Here is a 23,214-nt window from a genome sequence, read left to right on the forward strand (position 1 = left end):
TTTTTTGCCATGCTTCCCGGATGTCAGCTGACATTTAGGCTGAAGCTTTGCACATCCAAATAGACCACACTTCCATTCCCCTATTTTGGGGGGACTAAAAATTTTGTTGTTGAGCTTTTTTTAGGGGGCGTTGCCGCAAATCGCCCACCAGCTGTGGTCACCGAGGGGTCTTTGAAGCCTTGAGTCTTATATAAAACCTCGTCTTCTACACGGAAAAGTACAGTACTTGCTGATAACTAAGCACATACAGCTAATTACAGGCTTTTTCCGTGTATAACATGTCCCCATGTGTAAGACTCCCCTATTTTGGACTGGACTTAACTGTTGGGGTCCTTTACCTTTATCTTGGGGGACTCAAAATTAAGAAAATGGGGGGGGGAGATTGCCCCCGGGTATAAAACTACCCCCCCCCCTTTTAACATTATTTTTTGGTAAAAAAACAATGCTAGTCTTATACACAGAAAAGTACGGTAAGTTACTAACTTCTGAGTGAGCGGTAAGATGTGGGCTGAAATCACACGGCTGCTTTTGAAAGGGAAAATTTTTGCTCTTCTTTCTTGGGGAGCAAAAGATCGGGAAAGAGTTTGGGGCCGTTTTAAAGGATCGTTGACCAGGAACACCCGCATTTAAAAGGCTAAACAGGGCTGCCTTCAGATGTCTTTTAAAAGCAGGATAGTTGCTGATTTCCTTGAGATCTGATGGGAGAGGGAGCCACCACCGAGAAGGCCCTCTGCCTGTATAACGCTGAATCTTGGGGTGGGGTGGGGCAAAATGCTTGTGTCAAAAATCCCACAAAAGCCAGGAAACAGCCGGCCTGAGCCCTTTGCAACATCGCTTTCCACAAGCAATGATCCCTTCATATTTGTTTGACAATCAAAAGCAGGGGTCGCCAAACTTTTTCAGCAGGGGGCTGGTCCACTGTCCCTCGGACCTTGTGGGGTGCCGGACTATATTTTGGGGAAAAAATAATAATGAACGAATTCCTATGCCCCACAAATAACCCAGAGATGCATTTTAAATCAAAGGGCGTATTCTACACGCTGATTCCCGGACCGTCCGGGGGCTGGATTGAGAAGGTGATTGGGCCGGATCTGGCCCCCGGGCCTTAGTTTGCCTACCCATGCCCTAGGTCAGGCACATTCAACAGGTATATTGCGATCTACTGGTAGATATTGGGGTGTTCCTGGTAGATCGCTGGCCCCTCAGTGATCTATTTTCCCCAAAAAAAGCTCATTAGCTTTGGCTTCCCCCCAAAAGCCCAAAAGCGTTGGCTTCCTAAAAAAGCTCTAGAACTTTGGCTTTCCAAAGAAAAGCTCAACAACTTTGGTTTCCTAAAGAAAGCTGAACAACTTTGCTTCTCCCAAAAAAAGCTCAGCCACTTTTGCTTCCTAGCCAAAAAGTGGGCCAACAGATTAAGTTCTGTTATTGGACTGGGGATTCAGGACCTTCCACTGTGTTTTATATAATCAACTTTTGATTATGTTCTGTGTATCTCGCAATGCTCATTCTGTTCCATTTATTCATATATTCCGTTCCATTTATTCATATATTCAGTTTCATTCATTCATTCGCTGCCCTAAAAAAAAAAGCTCAACCACCTTGGCTTTCCCCAAAAAGCTCCACAACTTTGATCCATCCAACGACAACGGGTGGATCACTGCCAGGTTTTTTTTTTTTTACACTGGGAGTAGATCACAGTCTATTGGGAGTTGGACGTCCCTGCCCTAGGTGATAGCATGTCAATATGCAGATCTGATCAGCATCACACAGTCCGGCCCAGACACGTCTCCAGAAAACCTGGCATTCGCAGATTAACACAACGAAACCCTCGATGAGCACAAAGGAATAAAACGCAAACATTTGTGACATGCAATTTCCTCCACCCATTCTTACCAAGATCGCTTCCGATGAAGTGTCTCACGGGGAATTAAGGGGAGGGGGGATTACGGAAATCCAGATGTGCTTGGTTCGATACTATATAAAAAGTAAGAAACATCTCCCGCTTGGAGTCTTCTCCTTTCCTCCTTGGCGAGACTGGCTTTGACCCTGCTGCCGCAGAAATCTTTAATAAAGGTCCAGCGTCTTCGTTGCTTTACTCCAACTTGCCTGGGTTTGTATTCCGTTTTTTCACTCTGACCGCAGGAACCTTCGCAGGTCCCATACAGACAGGAGTCCCTTATTTTTCACCGTTCCTGGAAGCCCCGCGTGGGAACATCAAACCATTGATGGACACCAGAGACAAAGTATGACTAACTAGTAACAAGAAAAAACTCAGAATGGGTGAAAATGAGATCATAAGTATGGAGACAAGGTAAACAGGGTGATTCAGAAATGCTCAGATAAAAGTGATTACATCTGGAAGTCAGGGAGGGGGACGGGAGGAAGTCAAAGCCCAATTTGAGCAAAGATCTATGTGATGAAGAAATTTTATTTGGTTGTTAAAAAGCAGGCATGTCCAACAGGTAGATTGTGACTGGACGTCTACGATAGATCACTGGTAGGTCACTGGCTCCCCCCAGAGAAGCTCAACAACTTTGGCCCCCCCTAAAAAAGCTCAACATTTAAGCCCTGCACCCCCTTAAAAATGGTGCTTTCCTCCTCAAAGCTCAGCAGCTTTGACCTGAAAGGGGGTAGATCACTGCCAGTTCAGATCACAGTCTCTTGGGAGTTGCCCCTCCCCCCTGTTATAAAGGGAAAAAGAAAAAATGCAATCAATATTATATTAAAAGAAAAAGAAAATGAGATCATTATCCATAAGATAATCCCAACCAGGCGACTGAAGAGAGAAATATAAACCTGTTGTAGAAGCCCTAAAAGGAAATTCGATAGTACATAGGTGTGAATTGCAAGAGGGCATCTCCTTCTTCTTCAAGGGGAAAAGGCAGAGGTTCACAACGCCGGAAGCCGCCAAGAAATTTGGGACAAAGGCCACTTTTCAGAGAAATGCCCGATTGATTTTGATTTTGTGCCTGATTTCCAAACATTCCTGTCCCGCAAACTAGGCTGTACCATGTCTATGGAAGAAAATCATGTAGAACAGGAACCTCCAACAGGTAGATCACGATCTACTGGTAGATTGCGGGGCGTTCCTGGTCAATCTCTGGCCCCTCAGGGATCTCCTCCCGCCCAAAATTAAAAAAAAAGAATAAAAGACTAGAAATAGCTCAACAACCACTGCTTCCTATTATGTTCTGTGTATATCGCTATGCTAATTTGGTTTCATTCATTCATATCTTCCATTTCATTCATTCATACCTTCCGTTTCATCCATTCATTTGCTTCCTAAAGCTGAACAACTTTGCCTTTCCCAAAAAAAAGCCCTGGCTCTGGTCGAGGCCAGCCTAACCTCCCTGTGGTCCGGGACCTCCAAGATGTTTTTGTTTGAAGACCGTAAGGTCCTCCGTGGGACATACCAGGAGAGGCGGTCCCGTAGGTACGAGGGTCCTAGGCCATATAGGGCTTTAGAGGTTAAAACCAGCACCTTAAACCTGATCCTGTACTCCACCGGGAGTCAGTGCAGCTGGTATAGCACCGGGTGAATGTGATCCCACAGCGAGGACCCCATAAGGAGTCTCGCCGTGGCATTCTGCACCCACTGGAGTTTCTGGGTCAGTCTCAAGGGCAGCCCCATGTAGAGCGAGTTACAATAATCCAGTCTGGAGGTGACCGTTGCGTGGATCACAGTGGCTAGGTCAGGGCGAGAGAGGTAAGGAGCCAACTGCTTAGCTTGGCAGAGATGAAAAAATGCCGCCTTTGTTATAGCTGCAACCTGCGCCTCCATAGATGTCGAAGATTACACCCAAGCTCTTAACGGTAATTGTGAAGAAAAACTCCACCCCACCCTCTCTCTATATATAAGGTTCTGGGAACTTCTGTTTCAGTGTATCTGAAGAAGTGTGCATGCACATGAAAGCTTATACCCAGAACAATCTTCTTTGGTCTCTAAGGTGCTGCTGGACATTTTTTTTTATTTATTTCGACTGCATCAGACCAACGCAACTACCTACCTGAATCTATTATTATTATTATTATTATTATTATTATTATTATTATTAGACCAAGAACAGGTCAATACAAAGTCAGTTTCAAAATCTCTGCATTCCTCCCTGCCGACAGCAACAGTTTTGGATCATCTGTTAAAAACCAACCGCAGGCTGCTTTCAACTGGAAAATTTATTTAACAGTGAATATGTGTTTACATACAGCATTCAACAGGCATTGGTTTGCACGGGGGGGGGGGGGGACCCGGCATCATCATGCTTGTCCAAAGGATTGTCTCTGCCCAAACGAAAAGAGTGATCATACAAAAATACATTTGGTTTCGTTTTGACCTAAGGCACTGCTCTGAAATATTTGGGAATGGCAAAAAGGTTTGGGAGAGAGCGGAAGACGAGACAGAAAGGGGGCTGGATCTCTAGTTCTCAACTGGTATCCCAAGAAATGGGGCATCATGCCAGTATGAACATCTGCCCTGAAGCCGCTCTTTATAGAAATAATAAATTATTACAGTGGTACCTCAAGTTACAAACGCTTCAGGTTACAAACGCTTCAGGTTACAAACTCCGCTAACCTGGAAGAGTTACCTCGAGTTGAGAACTTTGCCCTAGGATGAGAATGGAAATCGTGTGCCGGCGGCACAGCAGCAGGAAGAGGCCCCATTAGTGAAAGCACGCCTCTAGTTGAGAACAGTTTCAGGTTAAGAACGGACCTCCAGAACGAATTAAGTTTGTAATTAGAGGTACCACTGTAGTAGTAGTATTATTGTTATTATCATATTATTGCTTTAGTTAAATAAATGGTTTAAATTGTGATGAAGGAAATGATTCTTTTTCTCCTTCCTCACCATCATTTCATCATCATCTGTCTATGTCTTTTCTAGGAGTAGAACCAAATCACTTTTGATATAACAGTAAAAACTACTCTGGAAATTTATCATTCCAAAAAAGAAACCATCCTCTGCTTGTCAAGATGAAGAGAATGCTAGCAAGGCTGAACCTTTATGTAAAGAAAGAGATTTTTAATTCAAGTTTTCCTGACTAGGGATTTAAACTGTGATAAACAGTCGCAGGGCTGCCCCTTACCGGGCTGATCTTGCTTTTCGAGGCCCATCTCGTCTTCTTTGACACCTTCGCCCTCCACTTTGGACTTGTCGTTGGTCTGTGTTAGAGGTAGCAGAAAGTCAGTTGCAAGATGAGTTGCTGGTTGTAAGACAGCCCTGTGCCCAGTTGGCATCTGAAGGACATCAAAAGCCATAGGAAACCTTCCTCTGGTTGTAAATATGAAAAGGATGCCAGCAAGGTTGAACCTTTCTGTAAAGAAAGTCTGACAGGGACCATATAACACCGGTCCTGAAAGACCTGCATTGGCTCCCGGGACGTTTCCGGGCACAATTCAAAGTGGCAGTGCAGACCTTGAAACCCCTAAATGGCCCAGTAGAAGAAACTTTCCTCTGGTTGTCACTATTAAGAGGATGCCAGCAAGGCTGAACCGTTCTGTAAAGGATTTAAATCAAGTCTTTCCAAGATCATAAAACACCGGTCCTGAAAGACCTATGTTGGCTCCCAGTACGTTTTCGGGCAAAATTCAAAGTGCATTAAGAGGATGCCAGCGAGGGTGAAGCTTTCTGTAAAATAAAGTCTTCCTGAGACCATATAACACCGGTACTGAAAGACCTACATTAGCTCCCGGGACGTTTCCAGGCACAATTCAAACTGTTGGTGTGGACCTTGAATGCCTTCAACAGCCCAGCAGAGGAAACGTTCCTCTGGTTGTCAATATTAAGAGGATTCCAGCAAGGTTGAACTTTTCTGTAAAATAAAAGATTTCAATTCAAGTCTTACTGAGACCACATAACACTGGTTTCAGAAGGACCTACGTTGGCCCCTAATATGTTTCGAGGCACAATTCAAAGTTTCTGTGCAGACCTTGAAAGCCCTCAACTGCCCAGTAGACCTGAAGGAGTGTCTCCACCCCGGATGCTGGGCTCCCTCTCCTGAGGGCCTTCTGGCGGTTCCCTCCCTGCAAGAAGCGAGGTTACAGGGAACCAGGCAGGGGGCCTTCTTGGTGATGGCCCCCGCTCTGTGGAACACCCTCTCATCAGATGTCAAGGAAATAAGCAACTATCCTATTTTTAAAAGACATCTGAAGGCAGCCCTGTTTAGGGAAGTTTTGAATGTTTGATGTTTTAATGCATTTTAAAAAAAATTATTCATTTTTCAAACACATAATAAAAAACAAACACAACACAAAACAAAAACATACACAACGTTAAACATATACCGACTTCCCCATACCTCCCTTTCGCTGCATCCTTATTCCACAATTCTTTAGCAACCCTTTAGTCAGTTTATCTATTAGTTCCCTTTCATTAGATTTCCTTAAACTTATTAGTTACAGCTGTAATTCTCTACTTCTTACCCCTTGACATCTTAACACTCCTCAATTTTACAACAGTTTTTAAGATATGTTTTGAATTTCTTCCAGTCCTCTTCCACTGTCTCTTTCCCCTGGTCTCGGATTCTGCCGGTCATCTCTGCTAGTCCCATGAAGTCTGTCACCTTTGTCTGCCATTCTTCCAGAGTAGGTAGTTCTTACATCTTCCAATACTTTGCCAGAAGAATTCTTGCTGCTGTAGTAGCATACATGAAAAAAGTCCTATCCTTCTTTGGCACCAGTTGGCCAACCATGCCCAGGAGAAAAGCCTCAGGTTTCTTAGGAAAAGTCCACTTAAGGACCTTCTTAATTTCATTATAAATCATCTCCCAGAAGGCTTTAATCTTTGGACAGGTCCACCAAAGGTGGTAAAAGGTACCTTCAGTCTCATTACATTTCCAGCATTTGTTATTGGGCAAATGGCAAATTTTTGCAAGCTTGACTGGGGTCATGTACCACCTGTAAATCATTTTCATTATGTTTTCTTTTAAGGCATTACATGCCGTAAATTTAACACCAGTGGTCCATAACTGTTCCCAGTCAGCAAACATAATGTCATGACCGATATCCTGTGCCCATTTAATCATAGCTGATTTCACCGTTTCATCCTGTGTATTCCATTTCAACAGCAAGTTATACATTCTAGACAAATTCTTAGTATTGGGTTCTAACAATTCTGTTTCTAACTTTGACCTCTCCTTCTGAAATCCTATTTTCCTGTCCTGCTTAAATGTCTCATTTATCTGATGGTAATGTAACCAGTCTCAAACTTTGAACTTTAATTTCTCATAACTCTGAAGTTTAAGCTTCTCACCATCTTGTTCTAGGATTTCACAGTATTTTGGCCATTTAGAATCCATATTAAGTTTTTTCACCGCCTTAGCTTCCATTGGTGACAACCACCTGGGAGTTTTACTTTCCAACAAGTCTTTGTATCGAATCCAAACATTGTATAATGCTTTCCTGACAATATGGTTTTTGAAACTTTTATACACCTTTACCTTGTCATACCATAAATATGCATGCCAACCGAAGTTATTATCATACCCTTCCAAATCCAAAATGTCTGTGTCTTCAAGAAGTAGCCAGTGTTTCAACCAGCAAAAAGCTGCTGATTCATAATAAAGTCTTAAGTCCGGCAGGGCAAAGCCCCCTCTATCTTTTGCATCAGTTAAAATCTTAAATTTTATTCTGGGCTTTTTGCCCTGCCAGACAAATTTAGATATGTCTTTCTGCCACTTCTTGAAGCAGTCCATCTTGTCCAAAGTCTGTAACGTCTGAAACAAAAATAACATTCTAGGCAATACATTCATCTTAATAACAGCAATTCGGCCTAACAAGGAAAGTCTCAGTCTAGACCATATTTCTAAGTCTTTCTTTACTTCTGTCCAACACTTTTCATAATTGTCTTTAAATAAGTTCACATTCTTAGATGTTAAGTTCACCCCCAGGTAGTTCACTTTTTTTGTTATTTCCAACCCTGTTTCACTCTGAAATCTCTCTCTTTCTTCCATTGTTAAATTTTTTTCCAACACTTTCGTTTTCTGTTTGTTCAGTTTAAATCCTGCTACTTGACCAAATGTCTCAATTAATTCTAATACTCTTTTGGTACTAGTGTCTGGCTGTTGCAAAGTTAACACTAAATCATCTGCGAATGCCCTTAACTTGTAATTTTTGACTCCGACCTGAATACCTTTAACCAACTGGTCCCTTCTAATCATATTTAACAAAACCTCCAGGACTGATATAAAAAGCAAAGGGGATATTGGGCATCCCTGTTGTGTACCTTTTTCTATTGGTATTTCCTCCGTTACCACATTGTTTACAATTAGTTTTGCTTTTTGTTTAAAATATATTGCACCTATACCGTTTTCAAAACCTTGGCCTACCCCCATCCCTTGGAGATTCTTATTCATAAAACTCCAGCAAATGTTGTCGAAGGCTTTCTCCGCATCCACAAAAATCAAAACAGCTTTCCTGTTTTAATGCATTTTTAATCTTTGTTGGAAGCTGCCCAGAGTGCAGCCAGATGGGCAGGGTAGAAATAATAAGTTATAATTATTATAATTATTATTATTATTATTATTAATATTTGATTAATTGTTGTATTTTAATCTTTTGTTTGAAGCCGGCCAGAGTGGCTGGGGAAACCCAGCCAGATGGGCGGGGTAGAAATAATAATAATAATAATAATAATAATAATAATAATAATAATAATAATAATAATAATAAAAGCTGTCAGTTGTAGTCTCAAAAGACTGCAAGAGGGCGGTTGCCAGAATACATTTCCCTAATATGCAATCATTTTTATTCACTGCTTAGGCAACCCGTATTTGCCTCTAGGAAGAGTATTCTGCCTTAAAAGCTGCCGACAAGAGCAGCAGATGAAATTATTGGACTATGCCAAATTGGCCAAACTGACCGGGACAATCCGGAACCAGCGGGATTGGACTTTTCTGAAAGAGTGGGACAATTTATGTTATATCTGAAAGACAATTGTAAAAAACTTACATCGCTAGTCAGGTCGCAGGAAGTTTTGTCCAGTTAAAATTACCATTCATTACTTATCCACATTATTTTAGTTTATATATAAGACGACGATTTAATAGTAAGAAGAAAGGTAGGAGATTGCAATATGAAGAGAATATTTTTGAAAGCCATCAATCGGGGAGGGCGAAAGTCACAGGCTTATGGAGCCAAACGTTTCTTTTCTTTTCTTTTTCTTTTTAAATTTTATTGATGCCTTATTGACAATCTTATATAACAAATATGGTGTACATCTTCTTGAATAAACAAAAATATAAACCGCATAAACCAAAACCATCTACAAGTAATACAGTCATACCTCGGAATAAATACGCTTCAGGTTGAGCGCTTTCGGGTTGCGCTCCGCGGCAACCCAGAAGTAACGGAGCGTGTTACTTCCGGGTTTCGCTGCTCATGCATGCGCAGACGCTCAAAATGACATCACACGCATGCGCAGAAGCAGCGAAAAGCTGCACATGCAGACGCGCTGTTGCGTCTTACGTTCCGTTCAGGATGTGAATGGGGCTCCGGAACGGATCCCGTTCACATGCCGAGGTACCACTGTATTCTATATCTTTACAGACATTAAACTTAATTTATATTTTTAATATCTCTTTCATTTTCTCATCTATTTATTAACATAAATTAAAAGAGTGTAACTGGGTTTTCTATCATTTCCCGGTGTGTACTCTCATTCTGATAATGAATGTACCTGTCACTATTAGCTTGTTCTTTATATATTTTTCTAATGCATTCTTACAACAGTTTTGTCAGGGAACTGCCATCGGAAGAACCGGAGGTGCAAAGGCTCATTGAGGTTGAGAGAGAAGTAGCAGCGGAAGAGGGAACCAGTAGAGGGCGAGCAAGAACTCCAAGGGAAAGTGAGTCGGAGGGATGGCTCAGAGACGCTTCCAGCGAAAACAGTGGGGAGGTCTCAGGACCTCCTATAGGGACACCCACTCCTCGCCGGAAACTGTCACGCCGAGAGTCCAGAAGACGTGTTTCCGTTAAAGAGCTTTTATGTTGGAAACGATTCCGAAAGCAACCACTTTCGGATTCTACTAGCGATTGACGCAGCCATGCCGGAGGGGCTCCGTCACAGGCAGAGGTTTGAAAACCTGATCAAACTCTGAGGGACTTGCATTTTACGCACAAGCAGCTCATCATCCCATCACAGCAATCCGAAAGTCTCCGAAAGCCAGCTTGTGCAGGGAGAGGCATCATGAGCAACCCAGCCGGAACCGGAGGAGCAGGAGCAGCTGGAGGGGGTCCAAGCCTGGAAGAAAGGTACAGGGCGTTGGAGATCCAGCTGGCGCTGCAAACGGCGAGGCTTGAGGAGAGGAGGGCTCAGGATGCAGAAAAGGGAAAGGAGAAAACCACCCCGCTCGCCAGAAAGGTGCCAGGATTGGTGCAGAAATTCGGGGGGGATCCCAGGAACTATCATGCCTTTAGAACAGAGATGCAATACGCTCTCAACCTGCAGTTTGATGACTTCCCCGACGAGGAATCGCGAGTGGCTTTTGTAATTGGCCATCTCGAATCGGGGGCGAAGGACTGGGTTAGACCCCTGATGGCAGCGAATAATGAGATCCTAAAGGACACGAGGAAGTTTTTTCGTGCCATGGACCTGATGTTTTCCAGCGACATTGAGCAGGGGGTGGTGCGAAGGCAGTTAATGGCTTGCCAGCAGGGAAGCCGATCTGTCCGTGAGTACTGGACTGAGTTTACTATGCTGATTCATAAATTGGGGTGGGACCTATCGGCGGAACCCATCCAGATGCTTTTCGAAGAGGGGCTTTCTTCGGGCGTCAAAGATGAACTTTCCCGGGGGCCCAGGGCGGAGTCTATGGATCAGCTGACCAAATCTGCGCTGTCCATAGGAGCGCGCCAGGAGGCGAGGGCTTTGGAAAAGCGGGAAGGGAAAGGAGACCGTTGGAGGGAGCTCCGCATTCCAGACATTCCAGAGCCACCTTTCCCGCCGGCAGAGCCGATGGAAGTTGGAACAGCGCGGGCGCGCACAGTTTCAAATCCCAGTGAAGGGCGGAAGAAGGAGGGAAAGAGCGCCAAGAGATGTTATCTCTGCCAACAGCCAGGGCACTTTGCCAGAGTCTGCCCACAAAGAAAGGAATGGCAAGGGATGGCAGGAGCTGTTGGGGAAAAGGAAGAGGAAAGCAAGGAGCAAGTAAAAGCCAACGCCTGGCTGCCACCGTCGGGGCACAGCAGCCAGGCCAAAGAGCAGTGAAAGTGCCCACGCCGGAACCTCCCAGACCTGCTTTAGTGATAGAGGTGTTACTAGAACTGCCAAACGGACACCCACTAAAGATCAAGGCGCTTTTGGATTCAGGCAGCTCCTGTAATTTCATGAGTAAGGAGTTTGCAGCTGAGCACCAGATACAGACCATCCCTTTAAGTAACCCCTTGCAGGTGACTACGATTGACGGCAGAGAGCTGTTGGGGGGAGAAGTTAGCCAACAGACTGTCCCGATGATAATGAGGGTGGCAAGGCACACCGAACGGATAGCGTTTAATGTGGCCACCTTGGGAGGAGCTCCCATCATTTTGGGGATGAGCTGGCTGGCGCTACACGATCCGCTAGTGGGCTGGCATCAGAGGGTGGTCTCCTTTGGGTCAGCGCATTGCCTAGAACACTGCAAGGAGGGGAAGGTTCCGGGAGGAGCCAGAGTCACCCTAGCCGGGATGGAAGTAATGGACAAAGGGAAGGTGCCCCCGCAATACGCAGATCTGAGCAACGTATTCAGCGAAAGGGAAGCAGACAAACTGCCACCGCATAGACCCTTTGACTGTCAAATCAACCTACTCCCTGGGGCCCAACTCCCAGTGGGCAAGCTGTACGCCATGTCAGACAGGGAAATGCAGGAGCTGAGGGAGTTCATTGACAAAAACCTGAAGCGAGGTTTCATCAGAGAGTCCCGAGCGGTGGGGGGCAGCCCAGTGTTTTTTGTGGACAAAAAAAACACAGATAAGCCGAGACTTGTGTGTGACTTTAGGGCCCTGAATGCAGTGTCGGAACCCCTGGCTTTCCCTATGCCCCGAATTGATGACATTTTGACCAGGGTAAGGAAGGGAAAGATTTTTACAAAGCTGGACCTGCGGGGGGCGTACAATCTGATACGCATAAGGAAGGGGGATGAATGGAAGACCACCATGTTCACCCCTTTGGGAGCCTTTGAATACCTCGTTATGCCCTTCGGTCTACAAGGAGGCTCCGCGTGCTTTCAAGCTTTTATTAACCACGTTCTGGGACCTTTGCTCTACAAGAATTGTGTGGCCTTTTTAGACGACGTGTTGGTGTATTCGGAAGATGAGGAGCAGCATGTGAGGGACGTTCGAGAAGTGTTGGGCAGGCTGCAAGCCAACCAGCTGTGGGTGAAGCTGGAGAAGTGCCAGTTTCATACCAAGGAGGTGGAATTCCTGGGGTACCGCTTGTCAGACAAGGGATTGGCCATGGATCCAGGCAAGGTCCAAGCGGTACTGGAATGGAAGACACCGAAGACCAAGAAGGATGTGCAAAGATTCTTGGGGTTTGGGAACTTTTATCGGAAGTTCATCAAGAACTTTGCCCACTTGACGGCGCCCATCACCGACTGCCTCAGCAGCAAGAAGAAATTTGTTTGGACGGCAGAGGCGGAGCGAGCATTTGAAGAACTGAAAAGGGCTTTCGCCTCGGAAGAACAACTTCTGCATGTGGATTTACGAAAACCCATGAGAGTGGAAACCGATGCGTCCGACCGGGCGGTAGGGGCGGTACTTCTTCAACCGGGGAGGAGTACGTCGGAGTGGAGACCGTGTGCCTTCTTCTCGCGGAAGCTGAATAAATCTGAGAGGAACTACACGGTGTATGACAGGGAACTACTTGCCATTCACGAAGCGTTCCGGAGGTGGAGACATTTATTAATTGGGGCACAACACAAGGTGCAAGTGTGCACCGACCACAAGAATTTAGAGTATTGGAGAACAGCTCGAGTGCTCAACCAACGACAAGTGAGATGGGCACAGGAATTCTCCAAATTCCACTTTGAAATTTGTTATGTACCAGGCCCAGAAAACGTCAGGGCGGACGCGCTCTCACGCAAACCAGAGTATTGGGAGGGGGAGGGGGCGATCGAAGAGAGACATGTCATCCCTGAGGACCGCTGGGTGTGTGGGGCGGCGCTGGTGGGGCAACGAGAACTGGTAGAGGAAACGGAAAATGATGAATATGCCCAGGATAAGCTCAGAGGTCTCAGGGGGGAGGGCGAGAGCCCCGGAGGTTTTGAGGAAAGAAATGGGGCATTGTATTACAAAGGGGCACTGTATATACCCGAAGGTGAATTGAGGGGGAGAGTACTCAAGCAGTTGCACGATAGCCCCACGGCGGGACATTTTGGGCAACACAAGACCATGTGGTTGGTTACCAGGGAATTTTGGTGGCCCAAGGTGAGGGAAGATGTAAGGGAGTATGTAAGAGGGTGTGACCAATGTCAGCGAGCCAAAGGGGAAAGAAGGGCGCCGGCAGGGTTATTAGAACCATTACCCACACCAGAACGGCCTTGGGAAGCGGTATCAATAGATTTTATGACGGATCTGCCGAAGTCCAAGGGGAAAACAGCCATCATGGTAGTAGTAGACCTGTTAACTAAGATGTGCCACTTTGTAGCATGCTCACATGCAGTCACAGCGGAAGAAACAGCGAAGTTGTTTGTAGAACACATCTTTAGGTTGCACGGGGCTCCCTTGAGGGTGATCTCAGACCGCGGCAAACAATTTACTTCCAGGTTCTGGAGGAAGCTCATGAGCTTGCTGCACGTGGAAGTCAATTTTTGCAACTGCCCGGCACCCTGAAACCAACGGGCAGGCGGAAAGAGCAAATGGCATTCTTCAACAATATCTGAGGTGTTATGTCAATGACAGAGAGAACGATTGGGTCGAAAAGTTGGCGCTGGCAGAATTTGCCTACAATAATGCGGAGAATGTGTCCACAGGGATGAGCCCCTTTTTGGCTAATTACGGGTGTCACCCCAGGGCATTTCCAGGGGAAGGAGGGGAGAGATGGAGCGTCCCAGCGGCTGAACATTTTGTAGAAGAGATGGAAGCGATCCATCATCAGCTCCAGCTCAACTTAGAAAGGGCCAAGGCACAATATAAGAAGCAGGCAGACAAGAACAGAAGGGAAGGTGAAACCATAAGGGTGGGGGATCAAGTGTGGCTGTCAACCCAAGGGTTGCCGTTCAAAGGGGGTTGTAAGAAATTGAGGCCCAGAAGATTGGGACCCTTTGAGGTCATTCAGCAGGTCAACCCGGTGGCTTTCAAACTCCGGTTACCCAACCACATGAAATTGCACCCAGTGTTCCACAGGTCGTTACTGTCACCATACAGGGGGGGACGTGAAGGGGAGCACGTCAGGGGACCAGCCTTGGAGGAGAGGGAACGCCGCAACCATGTAGCGGAAATCCTCGATTCCAGGTGGAAGGGAAATCAGGTGGAGTATTTGGTGGCGTGGGAAGGGGAACCGGAGTCAGAAAACACCTGGGTGATTGCAGAGGAAGTCAATGACGAGGTTTTAATAGAAACGTTCCACCAAAGATTCCCGAGGAAACCTCAGCCAGTAGCAAGGTTTAGGAGGGAGTATTTCGGCACCACCGACGAGGAAGAGGAACTGGAAGGGTTCGCGGAGTCGGAGTTGGAAGAGGGAGTGGACTCCGATGACGAAGAGTACCGAGAGACCAGGGACAGCAACAAGTGGAGGGAAGTGTTCGAGACTTCGGAAGATGAGGGAGGTTCTTTCAGGGGTTTTACCTCCTCACCGCCCGGGGGGGAGGAGACGGGAGGGGGTGAAGGGGGCCCTGGAGGGGAGGTGGATGTCAGGGAACTGCCATCGGAAGAACCGGAGGTGCAAAGGCTCATTGAGGTTGAGAGAGAAGTAGCAGCGGAAGAGGGAACCAGTAGAGGGCGAGCAAGAACTCCAAGGGAAAGTGAGTCGGAGGGATGGCTCAGAGACGCTTCCAGCGAAAACAGTGGGGAGGTCTCAGGACCTCCTATAGGGACACCCACTCCTCGCCGGAAACTGTCACGCCGAGAGTCCAGAAGACGTGTTTCCGTTAAAGAGCTTTTATGTTGGAAACGATTCCGAAAGCAACCACTTTCGGATTCTACTAGCGATTGACGCAGCCATGCCGGAGGGGCTCCGTCACAGGCAGAGGTTTGAAAACCTGATCAAACTCTGAGGGACTTGCATTTTACGCACAAGCAGCTCATCATCCCATCACAAGTTTGTACCGTTTTCTTATTTCTCATGGGTTTCATTAGACAAGGTCCATCAAATGCTGCCATAGACATTATATCACTATTATGATTTCGTAAATATCTCTTCTATTTATCCCAAAGACCTAAGAGATATTTCAAAAAAACCTAAGAGAAATTTTCCTATATGCCATGGCTGCAGCTCGAACACTGGTAGCAATGAACTGGAAAGTTCTAACTATATTGGATTGACAAAGTAAGTTACAGGAATATGCAGAAATGGTGCAATTGACTAACAGCTTAAGATGCAATACAAGGCAAGTATTTGTCCAAAAATGGAGCCAAATATTTCATTTATTTTTGCGTACTGTGATGTTATGTATGAAAATATGTGTAAAAACCAGTAAAAATTCTAATAAAATAAAATAAAATCTGCCACAGCATATCAACTTCAAATCAGGGTGCAGCTGTGGAAGCTCAGGGAAAACCAATTTTTTAAAGACAAGCGCCAACAACGTTCCCCTTGAACACTAACAACAGAAATCAGAGGCAACCAATGCCTTAGCTGACGTCAGAAGACATTTACCTTGGCATCGTTCTGCTCTGCCTTCCGGGTCCTCCTCATTATTTCTTCGATTCTCTGTCAAAGAACAGTCACGCCACTTAGATAACGACAAGACTCAATTAATTAAATAATAATAATAATAATATTTTATTATTTTGACCCCGCCTATCTGGCCCTTTACACATGGACTCTACACATGACTCTACAAATGACTCTACACATGGACATCACCAGATGGGCAGCATCAAAATCAGATTGATTATATTCTCTGCAGCCAAAGATGGAGAAGCTCTATACAGTCAGCAAAAACAAGACCTGGAGCTGACTGTGGCTCAGATCATCAGCTTCTTATAGCAAAATTCAAGCTTAAACTGAAGAAAGTAGGAAAAACCACTGGGCCAGTAAGATACAATCTAAATCAAATCCCTTATGAATACACAGTGGAAGTGAGGAACAGGTTTAAGGATTTAGATTTGCTGGACAGAGTGCCTGAAGAACTATGGATGGAGGCTCGCGACATTATACAGGAGGCAGCAACGAAAACCATCCCAATGATAAGGAAATGCAAGAAAGCAAAGTGGCTGTCCAACAAGGCCTTACAAATAGCGGGGGAGAGAAGGCAAGCAAAATGCGAGGGAGATAGAGAAAGATACAGGAAATTGAATGCAGATTTCCAAAAAATAGCAAGGAGAGACAAGAAGGCCTTCTTAAACGAGCAATGCAAAGAAATAGAGGAAAACAACAGAATGGGAAGAACCAAAGATCTGTTCAAGAAAATTGGAGAAATGAAAGGAACATTTCGTACAAAGATTACCATAATAAAGGACAAAAGTGGTAAGGAACTAACAGAAGCAGAAGACATCAAGAAGAGGCGGCAAGAATACTGTTATGTACTGAGTTGAATAGGATCCAAACTGCAACAGTCTGATTGGTCCTAGAACAATGCAGCAGTATGATTGGTCGGCAGGAACCACCCAATCATGCTCCAGATAGAAGTGAATCCACAACCTGATTGGCCTACAGGAGAATTCCAGAATTAGCCGATCACATGCAGCCCATTGTGTAAATAATGTATATAAAGCAGATACTTTGAGGGGACTTTCATTCTTCCTCCTCACCACTATGAGCTGAATAAAGAGCATGAAATCCACTCTTGACTCTGAGTATATTTCAAATACACAGAGGAATTATACCAGAAAGATATGGATGTCTCGTACACCCCAGGTAGTGTGGTTGCTGACCTTGAGCCAGACATCCTGGAGAGTGAAGTCAAATGGGCCTTAGAAAGCACTGCAAATAACAAGGCCAGTGGAACTGATGGTATTCCAGCTGAACTATTTAAAATTTTAAAAGATGATGCTGTTAAGGTGCTACACTCAATATACCAGCAAATTTGGAAAACTCAGCAGTGGCCAGAGGATTGGAGAAGATCAGTTTACATCCCAATCCCAAAGAAGGGCAGTGCCAAAGAATGCTCCAATTACCGCACAATTGCACTCATTTCACACGCTAGCAAGGTTATGCTTAAAATTCTATAAGGAAGGCTCAAGCAGTATGTGGACTGAGAACTCCCAGAAGTGCAAGCTGGATTTAGAAGAGGCAGAGGAACCAGAGACCAAATTGCAAACATGCGCTGGATTATGGAGAAAGCTAGAGAGTTCCAGAAAGACATCTACTTCTGCTTCATTGACTATGCAAAAGCCTTTGACTGTGTCAACCACAGCAAACTATGGCAAGTTCTTAAAGAAATGGGAGTGCCTGATCACCTCATCTGTCTCCTTAGAAATCTCTATGTGGGACAAGAAGCTACAGTTAGAACTGGACATGGAACAACTGATAGGTTCAAAATTGGGAAAGGAGTACGACAAGGCTGTATTTTGTCTCCCTGCTTATTTAACTTATATGCAGAATTCATCATGCGAAAGGCTGGGCTGGATGAATCCCTAGCCGGAATTAAGATTGCCGGAAGAAATATCAACAACCTTAGATATGCAGATGACACAACCTTGATGGCAGAAAGTGAGGAGGAATTAAAGAACCTTTTATTGAGGGTGAAAGAGGAGAGCACAAAATATGGTCTGAAGCTCAACATCAAAAAAATCAAGTTCATGGCCACTGGGCCCATCACCTCCTGGCAAATAGAAGGGGAAGAAATGGAGGCAGTGAGAGATTTTACTTTTTTGGGCTCCGTGATCACTGCAGATGGTGACAGCAGCCACGAATTTAAAAGACGCCTGCTTCTTGGGAGAAAAGCAATGACAAACCTAGACAGCATCTTAAAAAGTAGAGACATCACCTTGCCAACAAAGGTCTGAATAGTAAAAGCTATGGTTTTCCCAGTAGTGATGTATGGAAGTGAGAGCTGGACCATAAAGAAGGCGGATTGCCGAAGAATTGATGCTTTTGAATTATGGTGCTGAAGAAGACTCTTGAGAGTCCCATGGATTGCAAGAAGAACAAACTTATCCATTCTGAAGGAAATCAACCCTGAGTGCTCACTGGAAGGACAGATCCTGAAGTTGAGGCTCCAATACTTTGGCCACCTCATGAGAAGAGAAGACTCCCTGGAAAAGACCCTGATGTTGGGAAAGATGGAGGGCACAAGGAGAAGGGGACGGCAGAGGACGAGATGGTTGGATAGTGTTTTCGAGGTTACCAGCATGAGTTTGACCAAACTGTGGGAGGCAGTGGAGGACAGAGGTGCCTGGCGTTCTCTGGTCCATGGGGTCACGAAGTGTCGGAAACGACTAAACGACTAAACAACAACAACTGCAAGTGACTGTGCAGGCCAATTCTGGATCCACACGTCCTTCCACAGTGGGGACATTGGTTTCCGGGTGGGAGTCGATACTGGTGAGGCTTTCTTCCTCTTCGCCCGTTTCTCCCTTGCGTCCTGAGTTTGAGTGTCTCCAAAGCCCAGGACACCGTTGGTCAAGGCTGTTCTCCCATTGGAGCGCTCACCGGCCAGTGTTTCCCAGTTGTCGGTGTTATACTACGTTTTTTCAGCTTTGCCTTGAAATCTTTCAACCTCTTTTGTGGACCACCAGCACGACGCTTTCCATTCTTAAATTCGGAATAGAGGAGTTGCTTTGGAAGATGATACGCAACACGACTGGTCAAAAGTTGAGGTTGAAGAATCATTGCTTCAACACTGGCAATCTTTGCTTCTTCCAGTACGCTGGCATTAGTTCACCTGCATTCCCGAGTGATGTGTAAAAATTTCCAGAGACACCTTTGATCAGGGGTGCCCAAACTTTTTTCAAATAGGGCCAGATTTGATGAAGTGAACATGTGTGAGGACCAACCAAAGTTGCTGAGCTTTTTTTAGGATTGAAGTTACAATTTTACCCCGAAGTTGTTGAGCTTTTTATAGGATTTTACCCCATGATATATATACTGCCACAGGTCCACCAAAACTTTGGTCATGCCTGCCTCTGATGGAGACTTTGGAGGAGTTGGCGATGGCGTTGATAAGTGGTCCATGTTTCACAAGCATACAGTAAGGTTGGTAGTAAAATAGCTTTGTAAACGATCATTTTGGTTTCCCTCCAAATGTATTGACCCTGAATTTCTGGCACTACTGGGGGTCCGATCTCATGGGAGGCACAAACAAACACATATATAATGTTTTTATTGGTTTCTGCACTTGTTTTCCAAACATAACATCCCATCTGATACAAAATAGCTAACTTTTGGCTTTCACTGCCTAGGCAGGAAACAGGACTTAATACAGGGAACGCTGGTCCATGGGGTCACGAAGAGTCGGACACGACTAAATGACTAAACAACAACAACAACAAATCTGGCCCTTTCCTTTCCCCACGTGGAGATCCTCAAATGCCAGCAGGGAGTAGTGGTTAGACTCTGACTGCAGTGGTGGCCAAACTTGGGACTACAACTCCCATCATCCCTAGCTCACAGGACCAGTGGTCAGGAATGATGGGCATTGTAGTCCCAAAACATCTGGAGGGCCGAGTTTGCCTATGTCTGAGCTAGACTTTCTGTCACGGTCCGGTTCACGGGCGGTCAAAGTCCCGGCTGGGGGTGTTGGGACCGGGGGCAAGATGGCAGGGTGGGAGCAGGAATGGAAGGCCAGGAGCCAGGAAGCCAAGAGTCCAAGGGTGAGGAAGCAAGGAGTCAAACGCAGCAAGGCAGGGAACGTGCCACTGTGGCAAAGAGCCGAAGGGAAATGCTAACCTTATATCCCTTCCTGGCTCTTGCCACCAGGTGCTGTGAGTTACCAATCGGCCTCACCTGTGCGGCCGCGCCTTGACTCTTCAGAACAAACTTAGGAAGGCCCCAGTCCTGCAGAGTCCTATTGGTCACAGGGCTTGGCTCCTGCACACACTCTTGACACTTTCCCTTCTTACTAGTAACTTGCATTTTGGGAAAAGTGCAGACAGCCTTGCAATTCAATCCTGTCCAATCCCACAGAGGAGGCTTGCTCCTGAGTAGGCACATACAGGATTGCATTCATCATACAGTTGCTCCCAAAGTTAGCCTCTAGATTCATTATGAAAACTACCTTGGGGGGGTGGTAAAGAGAAAATTTTGGGCTAAATCAGGGATAGGCAAACTCGGCCCTCCAGATGTTTTGGGACTACAACGCCCATCATCCCTAGCTAACAGGACCAGTGGTCAGGGATGATGGTGTAGCACCTTGCTTATGGTTAACGCTTAGCTGGAATGAAATATTTGTGAGGAGAACCTGAGCTTACAGGGTTAAACAGCTCAGAGTGTACGCCCTGCCTACAATTTGGGAGGAGGGGGGAGACTATGCGTCATTTCCGAGAGTCTCCAGCCTTTGTTCTTTTCTCTCTACTTTCGCTTTTGAGGAGAGAGGACTTGACGATGCTGTTCGCTGTGATAGATAATGGATAGTTTGCTGTAAATAAAAACTGCTTTTAGCTGCTAAGATCCTGAGTGGACTTTATTTAAGCACACTGAAGAAGGCACTTGAGTTTCCAGCTTTCTGTTACCGCTGCTTAAGCTCTGCGTGTTGCTCAGAGCCTTTGGAATGTGGCCTTTGAAGTCCGGAAGCCCGGCTGGTAGCTGCGCAGCCGAAGCGGGCTGGACACCAAGGCTTATCTGAGCAATAAACATTCTTCAATATTCAACGCAGCAATAGAGAAATTAAAATAATAATTTATTTGTCAGACGAATAAATGATAGGCACAGTGATATATGGTTACCAAAGCTCTGCCTATGCTCCAGCCCTGATGGCCAGCACTTATATTTCCTCACCCAGCCCCCTTGCTCCTTTTTTGGCTGCCTCTGTCCGATCAGCCTGGTTGAAATTCCTATTGGCTGTTTGCTAGAACCAATCATAAAAGATACACCCATTTCCTATTATCTTTTATGGGAGACAAAGAGCTATATTTCCTTCTATCCATAAATGGCAAACAAGTAGCCATATATCTTACATTTGCCTCAATAAGGCACCTTAATTACCAGATCACCTTTTGCCCTTGTTACCCCTCCATTCCAAAATAGATGGCTAAAACAGATGCTCATTCTGTCTTACATTTTGTCTTAAACAGAGATCTTGGGTTCACATTCTCACACACCATCAATGAAATAAGAATCTAACATAAGAATCTAACATTTCTTACTTTCTAAATCCTTTGCATCATTACATTTAAGCCAACAAATCTCATACATTAACATAGATAGCTTTTTTAAGAAAAACCTCTTCAATTTACACCCCCCTTTCCTGGCCAGCTGCTTTTCCCATTAGCTCTTGCCCTTTAACCTTAGGAAAATGTGGCTAAAGTCTCTAATGGGAGGCACATGGTATTATATTTTGTTAAACAATAAATCCTACTATTTACCAACTCTTAATTAGTGCTGTCAGGGGCTCAGGAGCAGAGGCACAGGAAAGGGAGGAAATGGAGAGCGAAGGGGAGGAATCCGAAGGGAATGTAAGCGATGACAGTGGTCCGAGGTCTCTGAGTCTGTCCAGCGAATCGGAAGACTCACAGAAAGGGGCTCCCATAGTCAGAGCAAGGGGAACACCCCAGGGAGAAGGGACCAGAGGGGACTCAGAGAGCAGCAGCTGGAAATCGGGACCAGCTTCCCCACCAAAGAGCAGTAGGGAGGAGGAGTCCCAGGCATCGGGATCAGGCTGCTCACCGCCAGCGGGAGGAGATGAGTCAGGATTGACCACGCCTCCATCGGAGAGCGAGGAAACGGTCGAGAGGAAGGTTGGAAGCTGGGCGCGCGCGCCAAGTTCAAATGTACAGGCAAGCGGCACAGTGGGTAGCCCGGGTAGGGAGCCAGGTCCTAAAGCCCGCCGAAAGGAGGGGCAGGAGTCAGGGGGGTCAGCGTCAGAAGAATCCAGGAAGGAGGAGACACCAGGGGGCAGAAGGACCCAGAGGAGAAAGGAGCAACGGAAAAGGTGGAGTAAGGCTAGGGTCTTAAACTGGTGTACAGGGGGTGGAGACTCAGACGGGGCTTCGCCGATCTAGCGTCTAGACGTAGGGCTGCACTCTGCGGCTTGTAAATGGAAACTGAACCTCAATAAAGACTTTTGCACATTACTACCGGCTAGCATTGGTCCTCTGTGAGCTGGGACCTGGAGGCAGCTCTGACAAGTGCTTTTGCAGCTTGATTATATTCTGTAATATGTGGGGTCAGTGTAACCTTTTTGCTCCCAGCCTATAATTCCCTTTTACAACTTTGAGAATTTTGGCTCCTGGTATAAATCAGGGGGGCCCTTGTCCAGGAGGATAAACATCTGCCAAAGTCCTTAGCCAGCTGGTCTTCTGCCTGGCATAAAACATACAAACATTTGCAAATATATCTTTAAGCTCATTTTAAAATACAGGCCTTGATCAGATGCCTCAATGGGAATTGTAGTCTCAAAACATCGGGAGGGCCGAGTTGGGCCACCATTAGGTTAGACAGAGACCTGGCTCAAAATCCTCTCTCGGCTACAAAAGACATGTTGGTGGGTCATGGACCTGTCATGGTATCTCCCTCCTAAAATCCCCCACAGAGGGGTTCAAATAAATAAAAAGGGATGGGGAGGAAGCCAGGAACACTTTGCTGAGCTCCACTGTAGAAGGAGCACAGGACTGATGTTTGGGGACTACAATTCCCATCATCCCTGACCGCTGGTCCTGTTAGCTAGGGATGATGGGAGTCGTCGTCCCCAAAAAGCTGGAGGGGGCCAAGTCAGGCCACCACCGTGTGAGACAATTAAATGAAAGGGACCCCAAATGCCAAATATCACTGTTAGGCCATAGAGCATGGGTAGGCAAACTAAGGCCCGGGGGCGGGATCCAACCCAATCGCCTTCGAAATCTGGCCTGCGGACAGTCCAGGAATCGGCATGTTCTTACACGAGTAGAATGCGTCCTTTTATTGAAAATGCATCTCTGGGTTATTTGTGGGGCATAGGAATTCATTCATTGTTTTTTCTTCTTCAAAATATAGTCTGGCCCCTGACA

At 45.8% G+C, this 23,214-nt stretch overlaps 1 pseudogene across 1 annotated transcript in view; it reads right to left on the minus strand.

The window, feature by feature from the left end:
* Positions 1–4,414: 4,414 nt before the first annotated feature.
* The window catches only part of LOC309361214 (ensconsin-like), a 225,524-nt pseudogene continuing 206,724 nt past the window's right edge, over positions 4,415–23,214 (minus strand). Inside the window, exons 14-16 of the transcript XR_014173427.1 lie at positions 15,785–15,838; positions 5,082–5,157; positions 4,415–4,425 (exon numbers count right to left, since the gene is read on the minus strand). The product of XR_014173427.1 is annotated as an ensconsin-like (transcript). The remainder of the gene's footprint in view (positions 4,426–5,081; positions 5,158–15,784; positions 15,839–23,214) is intronic.

Source organism: Podarcis melisellensis (genome assembly GCF_964234715.1).
Source record: "Podarcis melisellensis genome assembly, chromosome: W".
In the NCBI taxonomy this organism is placed as follows: Eukaryota; Metazoa; Chordata; class Lepidosauria; order Squamata; family Lacertidae; genus Podarcis; species Podarcis melisellensis.